The sequence below is a fragment of the Montipora foliosa genome, chromosome 5 (assembly GCF_036669935.1).
Source record: "Montipora foliosa isolate CH-2021 chromosome 5, ASM3666993v2, whole genome shotgun sequence".
Classification (NCBI taxonomy): domain Eukaryota; kingdom Metazoa; phylum Cnidaria; class Anthozoa; order Scleractinia; family Acroporidae; genus Montipora; species Montipora foliosa.
The window spans coordinates 25,715,194-25,725,193 of NC_090873.1; the positions used below are offsets into that span (position 1 = coordinate 25,715,194).

Consider the following 10,000-nt stretch of genomic DNA (forward strand, 5'->3'; position numbering starts at 1 on the left):
TCAACTTACAATTTTGGCTGTATGAGAAATGGACTGCATTGTTGAATTTCATATTTGTCAAAGTTCAATTATAGGTAAAAATTCTTGAAGTATATTAATTTTGGTCAACATTTGATTTGTGAAGCACTGTATTGTCCGGGGGCGGAGGGAGAAAAGTTTGGTTTTGACGTACGAAATTGCCCCGCCAAGGAGACCGTAGTCTAAAAATATTATTGCTTCATTTAGAAGGCAGGCCTGGTCTAATGCCCCGCTATTCCCCGGGTATGGGGGTGCGGGGCTTTCTACTGACTAGTGCATTAGCTTTCAATTGTTGCACGAGTCTCTTTCGTTATGTTATGTACTGCTTTATTCTTATCACACAAACTGAAACTCGTTTCGTTTCATCATACAAGGTTCATTCATATTAAGTACAGGGTACATTGTGCCAATACAATACAAATGTCGGGATTTAAAACACTAGCACATCAGAGCAGTTCACACAAATTACATAGACAAAAAAGTACATTTAAGTTTCTGTACCATACAATATACATTACACCGGGGTTTCGAACACTATTACCTGAGAACAGTCTCGTGAACGGTTTGTCCGAAATAAACGTTCCGAATAACTATCCTAGATTAACTTACCAGCTTTGCACTCTCTCTTTTAAAAATTACGACATCAACAAATAGCTTGAGGCGAAAGCTTCTTTAATATTCTTTCTCGTTTGGTTTACTTGAGAAAAGGAGAGCGTCTTCTTTCAATGTACATTTACAAATTTAGTTTCTCAGAAGTGACGGAGTATTGCTTTTAATTCTCTTACTAACTTTTTTAATATTTTACGTTAATAATAATAATAATAATAATAATAATAATAATAATAAAGAAAGTTCTTATAGGCGCATTTAAAAATCTCAATGCGCTTACAATAAGGTAAAAAATGTATATGTATACGGAAATTTATAAAAATATGTATATCAGTAAAAAATATACTACCTATACTGCTCTAATCATATGGACTGATAGATGTTCATATAAATACTTATTTAAATGCTAATTGAAAAAAATAGGTTTTTAATTTTTTTTTAAAGTCATTTACTGATTTAGAGTTTTTTATATGTTCTGGTAAGGTGTTCCAGAGTTCCGGTCCAGCGTAGCTAAAAGCTCGTTGACCATAAGAAACCATGTTGATTATTGGTTTTTCTAATACTAGACGGTTACTTGAGCGTAGTGTACGTGGAGGACAGCGGAGTTTAATCAGTTTATTAAGGTACTGAGGAGCTAATCCATGAAGACATTTATACACGAGAAGCAGGATCTTGAATTGTATTCGGTATCGGATTGGTAGCCAATGAAGTTCTTCTAGTATTGGCATTATGTGGTCATTCTTCTTCGCGCCTTTGATTAGGCGTGCTGCAGTGTTCTGGAGACGTTGAAGTTTATTCAGGTCATAGTCAGTCGAACCGTACAGTATGCTATTAGTGTAATCAATGCGAGATGTCACCAAAGTGTTCACAAGACGCTTTAAACTATCGACAGATAGGTATTTTCTTATGCGGCCAATTGACCGTATTGTTAGTGTTACTATTTTACAGACTTCGTTGATATGATTGGACAGTGAAAGATTTTTGTCTAAAATCACTCCAAGGTCACGTAATTTGTCACGAATTTCTTTGTCTTTGTTATTAAGAGAAAATACTTGATTGATAGTGAGATTTTTATTAAACTTTGATGAGAAATAAATTACTTCGGTCTTTTCAGGATTGCACATCAGTAGGTTGTTTGTATTCCAAGTAATGACATCATGAATGCAGTTACGTAGTGCCTCGTAAGCTGGTGATGGATCTTTAGGATTAACAGCGATGTAAAGCTGAGTGTCATCTGCATAGAACATGCATTCCAAGTTATAACGTAGGATGACTTGTTGAAGAGGAGCCGTATAAAGTGTAAATAGAAGCGGTCCAAATATAGACCCTTGTGGAATTCCATAGTCAAGCTTTTGTGGTGATGATATTACATCGCCAATTACGACGGATTGACCACGATCTTTAATGTAAGACGAAAACCATTGTAAAACTGAACCAGAGATTCCGAAATAGGAATTTAGTCTCTTGATCAAGATGTTGTGATCGACCGTATCGAACGCTGCAGACAAATCCAGCAGAATGAGAATTGCATCGCGTCGAAAGTCAATGGTCATCAAGATGTCGTTTGTGACTTTCAATAAAGCTGTCTCAGTAGAGTGGTACTGTCTGTACGCTGATTGAAAAGATGGTAATAGTTGATTGTCATTTAAGTATGCCTGCACTTGTAAGGCAACAGTCTTTTCAATTACTTTGCTCATGAAAGCGATGTTTGCAATTGGCCTGTAGTTAGTGAAAAGTTCTTTGTCAAGGTCTGTTTTCTTCAGCTTTGGTCTTATGTGAGATATTTTTAGAGGCTGTGGAAAAATTCCTTTTGATAGTGATGTTCTGACAATATTAGATATTGTCGGTACCAAAATCAAGTGTCTTCTGTTAATCCTGGACTGAAATTGCAATGCCTCTTCTTTGATATAAAAATAAACGTTGTCGTTTCGTTGATTTCCTGTGCTGACTGCCGCTGGAGTTGTGTGGGAGACACTGGAAGGTGTTTTCTACACCAAAGCCTTCCTGAAAAAAACTCGAACATTACCACCCACGCATGACTTGTTGAAGAGGAGCCCTATAAAGTGTAAATAGCAGCGGTCCAACTATGGACCCTCGTGGAATTCCAAGGTCAAGCTTTTGTGGTGATGATATTACATCGCCACTTACGACGGATTGACCACGATCTTTAATGTAAGACGAAAACCATTGTAAAACTGAACCAGAGATTTCGAAATAGGAATTGAGTCTCTTGACCAAGATATTGTGTTCGACCGTATCGAACGCTGCAGACAAATCCAGCAGGATGAGAATTGCATCGCGTCGAGAGTCAATGGTCATCAAGATGTCGTTTGTGACTTTCAATAAAGCTGTCTCAGTAGAGTGGTACTGTCTGTACGCTGATTGAAAAGATGGTAATAGTTGATTGTCATTTAAGTATGCCTGCACTTGTAAGGCAACAGTCTTTTCAATTACTTTGCTCATGAAAGCGATGTTTGCAATTGGCCTGTAGTTAGTGAAAAGTTCTTTGTCAAGGTCTGTTTTCTTCAGCTTTGGTCTTATGTGAGATATTTTTAGAGGCTGTGGAAAAATTCCTTTTGATAGTGATGTTCTGACAATATTAGATATTGTCGGTACCAAAATCAAGTGGCTTCTGTTAATCCTGGACTGAAATTGCAATGCCTCTTCTTTGATATAAAAATAAACGTTGTCGTTTCGTTGATTTCCTGTGCTGACTGCCGCTGGAGTTGTGTGGGAGACACTGGAAGGTGTTTTCTACTCCAAAGCCTTCCTGAAAAAAGCTCGAACATTACCACCCACGCGTGGTTGATCAACCATTAGGGAGTTTAAGATCTACGACGCGACGGCAGCGAAAACGTCACAAATTATGCATATTTAATGAGCAAAAACAATAGCTTTGCACGCTCTGCGCGTGCATTTTTCATTTTTGTACATTTCTTTTACGTTTTCTGCAAATCTACGACGTGAAATTACCAATTCTAAAGTTTTTCAGACAACGTGAACACAAGGCAGTGAATTTAAACTTTCTGTCGTAGCTTCAACACCGCACCTCCTAATTCAGTTCCTGGAAAGTTACACTAGTTTTTAGAAGTTAGATAAGCCAACATAATGACGAAAAAGATTAATTAACCGGAAGTTGGAATTTTAAATGACGTTTTCGTTACCGTCGCGTCGTAGATCTTAAACTCGTAAAACGCGCAACAGACCATTAACTAGTTTTCATCCGTCACTAACACTCCAGAATTTCGTGATACGCATTTCTTTTCTCCTTATGTGTGATTTGTATGTGGCGGAATAAACATGAAGTTTAATTGAATAATCAAAACGGCCGGTCGTTTTCGCCCCAAAATTTCTTTCTTGTCGAGGATTTTTCTACATCTCATTCACCAGGGTTGTCTTTGCTCGTTAACGTACATTGGCTCAAATGTTTTTTTTTTTTTTTTCGATCCCTAATCTGGAGGTATAATGATGTGCGCGTTTGCAATCAAATGAAAGAAATACAGCGAAACAAAGTTAAAACGCAATGCCCTTAGTTGTATTTTATTCCGTGTAGTCCTCCATAACACACGGTTATTTCGGCATTCAATTACAGTAGGCTCATTTAAAACATTTCTTCAAAGACGACCACAACTAACTGTCGCTTATGATATTTTTCGCATCTATAAACTGTTCTGTTTACCCTTAACATTTTTTAGCCTACGCTAAATAATTTAGCCTTAAAAATTGTAAACTGCGTAACAAGCAGTCTGTTTTAACGTCCCCCACAAAAAAGCATTATATATTATAATGTCAACTTCCTATGTTATAAAAAATCTCTAGCAAATGCATCCTCCAAAGGACAAGAGTACAGCATCAAACATCAAACTGAATCGTTTTTCATCACTGCTAGAAAACAAAAGAGGTGGTTAAGTCTTTGCTTGTATAAGAATTTTTGTAGTTATCACGCCTGTACTTACGAAAGAGAAACGGCATAATAGTTTCTAAATGCAAAACGGGCACGAGTGTTTAATTTGTGGCGATAAGGCTTCTTACTTGAAACAACAATATCGCACAATATCCTTTTTGTATGTTAAACCGTTCCCGCAAATAACCGCGAGAAAACTGACCTTGATTAACAAAAAGAAAATTCTCGTTAGGCGTTTTGAAGAAGTGTTTAAAGCAGGCAATATTTTCTTGCACTCTACTGTTTCAAAAAGCAAAATAACTGCTAAACATCTCTTACCGTTTAGGCTTATAAGTCTCTCTCGTCGTGTTCTTGAGGAAACTTTTTAGATCCCCTATCAGGTTTTTCCGCAGCAGCTTGTCTCATTGCTAGAACACACAACACAGCGATAGTTCCACTTATCATTGCACCAAACAACGCACCCAGGAAAAATAGCCTTGAATGAGACATCTTGTAGGTTGAGTACAACTTGCTGTGAATCACAGATTATACGTATTGGCAATTCACGTCTTTTCAGACAAGATGCCCTAATGTGACCCGGCGACGTGTGGTTTGTTAATCCAAATCTTGAAACTCCTTTCCACACCAGCCACTTCAAATACGTTTCGTTTATTAAAAGTATATTAAACCAATGTGAAGGACGAAAAGAAGGAGGAGCTTCAAAACACGGACAAAGGTTGAGTGTTTTCACAAAAGTTAAAAATACCCCTATATTGACTCAGGGTTTGGGGCTTCTTACGTGAAACAACAGTCGCATAATATCCCTTTTGTATATCAAACCGTTCTCTCAAATAACCGCGGGAAAACTGACCTTGATTAACAAAACGAAAAAGAGCTAGGAATCTAGGAATTCTCGTTAGGCGTTTTGAAGAAGTGTTTAAAGCAGGCAATATTTTCTTGCACTCTACTGTTTTAAAAAGCAAAATAACTGCTAAACATCTCTTACCGTTTAGCCTAATAAGTCTCCCTCGTCGTGTTCTTGAGTAAACTTTTTAGATCCCCTCTCAGGTTCTTCTGCAGCAGCCTGTCTCATTGCTAGAACACACAACACAGCGATAGTTCCGCTTACAATTGCACCAAACAACGCACCCATGGAAAATAGCCTTGAATGAAACATCTTGTAGGTTGTATGAGTACAACTTGCTGTGAATCACAGATTACGTTTTGGCAATTCACGTCTTTTCAGACAAGATACCCTAATGTGACCCGGCGACGTGTGGTTTGTTAATCCAAATCTTGAAACTCCTTTCCACACCAGCCACTTCAAATAGAGTACGTTTCGTTTATTAAAAGTGATTAAACCAATGTGAAGGACGAAAAGAAGCAGGAGCTTTAAAACACTGGCAAAGGTTGAGTGTTTTCACTCAGACAAAATTAAAAATACCCCTATATTTACGCAGGGTTTGAGCCAGGACGCGCCTGGAAGAAACAGATGGGGCTCAAACGAAACCACGATCTTTCCAGAAAACTTGGTTGCGAGATCACACGTTGTTGGGCTATGAAAAGGAGGCGATGTTCTGCCATTTTGTCGGAAATCTAAGTAAACAAACTCCTTGGCATCGGAAAAAGGGTGTACAAATTTTAGAACCTCAACTCTCCTAAGACACAACGACTGTAAAGAACACGTGGATGCTGTTAATTAAGAAACTATGGGGGATACACTCAGCAACACCATAACAGCGTTGTGTTTTTAGAGAACAATGGTCAATCGCAAGCCATTGACACCATTTTCTTAACTTTCTTGTTTGTATTCATTTTTTAATTACAAGTAACAGGGAAAAGAATATGTTTTTGTTGTCGTGCCTGTTTCTTTGTTTGAACGTAAGAGAGCGGAAAAATTTGACTGTCCCCCTAAAAATGAAAATGTCCTCCACAATTTTAGCCAAGGAGACAAACTGTCCCCGAATGATCAAATCCTAGCTCAAACCGTGCCTACTGCAAATCACGTGGTCAGCCAGTAAGGTTCAGCTAAGGTCATCCATAAGGATGCGAGTGCCATCTTTTGTTTGATGATAATCTCTTAATTATTTAATGCTTTTTCAATAATCGTCGCCTTTTTGGTCTGCGCCTTTTACGAAACCACGTGTGCGTTAAAAGATACGCATGCTCAAGACAGACACGACCACAAGACAGCTCGGACACAAGACCACGTTTCAAGACAGACTCCTAGTTTTATTTTTTTCTCATGTCTGAAAGCGAAGAATGTAATTTTATAATATTACCATTTCGTCTTGTTTATTAGTTTATTATTTCTTGGAGTGATATGTATTTATCAAACGCTTGAAAAACGCGTGCTCGTGTCTGAGAGATGATGTCGTCTTGAAGATCCCGTTATGTATGCATACATCATATTTTAGGCCCTTTAACCTGGGGCGACTGGATGCAAGTGCGGGCCTACGTTATAACCAAACATTTTAAAGAAATGAATTCGACGGAAGTATTCTTTTCCATTAAATTTTATGTGAATTGCTGTTAACGTAAATGAACCGTTTATACAATCAACGAAAGTTTCATGGTTTTGTCCACTTCATCCGCGGTTGCATCACAGGGTGCAGGATTTGTTTGTTTGTTTGCGGTAAACAGGAGATCTGGATGATGACACCATTTGACTACAAGTGCTAAAATCCTTCAGGTTTTGCTGGTTTCATGTTAATAAGAGCTATTGTTATTTTAACCCCGCAATCATGCGTGATAATTCAAGCGACGTATAAACCCGTTTGTACAGCGTGATGTACGTTGAACAAAACGTTGCATAAAACGAAGTCACAATGATTAATTGTTCGATTCTTTACATTCTTCCCGTGAGTTAATGGTTTATTGGGACGTTTTCATGTTTTCAAAGACGGCCACAACTAGCTGTCGTTATCATTTTTTTGTTATCTTTAAACGGTTCTGTTTACATTTACAAGGCAGTTTTAGTAGTTCGGTCATATCAAACAGTGAACTTTTTATGTTTATAAAAAATCTCTAGCAATTGTATCCTCCAAAGGTGAAGAGTACAGCATTAAACATCAAACTGAATCGTTTTTCATCACTGCTAGAAAACAAAAGAGGTAGTTAAGTCTTTTCTTGTATAAGAATTTTTGTAGTTGTCGTGCCCGTACTTACGAAACAGAAACGGCACAGTACTTTTTAAATACAAAACGGACACGAATGTTTGTGGGGGTGGGGGTTGGGGGTTATTGCTTGAAACAACAATGTCGCACAATATGCTTTTTCTGTATGGGACTGTTCCCTCAAAAGACAGCGGAATAGACCAATTGCGATGTATTAAAATTCAGTCCTAAACAAAAAGCATCATCTCGAGGCTTAGGGGAATAAACTCATACACATCCTTATATTTACTCCCCAGAGCCTCGAGATGGTGCCTTTTGAATGTTAATATCCTTTTGAATTTTAATGTGATGCCTTTGGATTTTATTGTTTCGAAATTGGTCCATTACAAAAGAGAAGAATCTGACCTTGAGTAACAAACAAAAAAAAGAGCTAGGAATCTAGGAATTCCCGTTAGGCGTTTTGAGGAAGTGTTTAAAGCCGCCAATAATTTCTTGCACTCTACTGTTTTAAAAAGCAAAATAATTACTAAACATCTCTTACCGTTTAGGCTTATAAGTCTCTCTCGTCGTGTTCTTGAGGAAACTTTTTAGATCCCCTCTCAGGTTCTTCTGCAGCAGCCTGTGAGGTGTATATGTATATGTATGTGTGTGTATGGATGTGTGCATGTGTATATATATATATTTATTGATTTATTTATTGGTTTTTTTTTTTTTTTTTTTGCTTCTTTTTGCTGCAATGTAATAATGTAATTTTGTTCTTAATGCATTGCTAGAATACACAACACAGTATTGCTTTTAATTCTCTTACTAACTTTTTTAATATTTTACGTTCTTGGAAATGGTTTCTGTTAATCCTGGACTAAAATTGCAATGCCTCTAAAAATTGTAAAGTACGTAACAAGCAGTCTCTCCCAAGGCCCCCACGAAAAAAGCATTGTAAATTAGTCCTTAAAATCCCCGAGGGGGAGAGACTAATGACTTCACTTCACTTCGGTCATATCAAACGGTCAACTTCTTATGTTTATAAAAAATCTCTAGCAAATGCATCCTCCAAAGCTGAAGAGTACAGCATCAAACATCAAACTGAATCGTTATTCATCACTACTAGAAAACAAAAGAGGTGGTTAAATCTTTGCTTGTATAAGAATTTTTGTAGTTATCACGCCTGTACTTACGAAAGAGAAACGGCATAATAGTTTCTAAATACAACACGAGCATGAATGTTTGTTGGGGTGGGGCTTGGGGGTTCTTGCTTGAGACGACAATATCGCACAACACGTTTTGGATATTGGACTGTTCCTCAAATAACAGCATAATTACAAAAGCCAAAAAAACTGACCGACAAAATAAAACAGCTAGGAAGAAATCTAGGAATTCTCGTTAGGTGTTTTGAGGAAGTCTTGAAAGCAGGCAATATTTTCTTGCACTCAATTTTTTTAAAAAGCAAAATAACTGCTAAATATCTCTTACCGTTTAGCCTTATAAGTCTCTCTCGTCGTGTTCTTGAGGAAACTTTTTAGATCTTCTCTCAGGTTCTTCTGCAGCAGCCTGTCTCATTGCTACAATACACAACACAGCGATAGTTCCGCTTATCGTTGCACCAAACAACGCAACCAGGAAAAATACCCTTGAATGACACATCTAGTAGATCGAGTACAACGTACTGTGAATCACACATATTACGTATTGGAGATTCACGTCTTTTCAGACAAGATGCCCTTATGTGACCGATGTGCGGTTTGTTGATCCAAATCTTCAAAGTCTCTTCCAGGCCAGCAAACACGTCACGTGTTTACACGTCAAATGCATGTTTGGTATTTTTTATTGCCATTTTCAGGGCTATGCTAAACCCTGTGATTAATATTACTGTTTTTGGAGATATTGTAAAGTTTCGAACGCCAAACTCAAGGTAGATTATTGTTCAACTTGCAATTTTTGCTGTATGAGAAATGGACTGCATTGTTGATTTTCATATTGGTCAAAGTTTAATTTGAGGTAAAATTTCTTGAAGTATATTAATTTTGGTCAACATTTGATTTGTGAAGCACTGTATTGTCCGGGGGCGGGGGAGAACAGTTTGGTTTTGACCTACGAAATTGCCCCGCATAGCGGAGAATTTGCTTCATTTAGAAGGCAGGTCTGGTCTAATGCCCCGCTATTCCCCGGGTATGGGGGTGCGGGGCTTTCTACTGACTAGTGTATTAGCTTTCAATTATTGCACTAGTCTCTTTTGTTATGTTATGTACTGCTTTATTCTTATCACACAAACTGAAACTCGTTTCGTTTCGTTTCATCATACAAGGTTCATTCATATTAAGTACAGAGTACATTATGCCAGTACAATACAAATTTCGGGATTTTAAACACTACCACA

General features: G+C 37.6%; 1 protein-coding gene across 1 annotated transcript in view; it reads left to right on the forward strand.

The window, feature by feature from the left end:
- LOC138003804 (anthrax toxin receptor 2-like) overlaps positions 1-10,000 on the forward strand; it is a 113,535-nt gene that overhangs the window by 81,273 nt on the left and 22,262 nt on the right. The window lies entirely within an intron of this gene.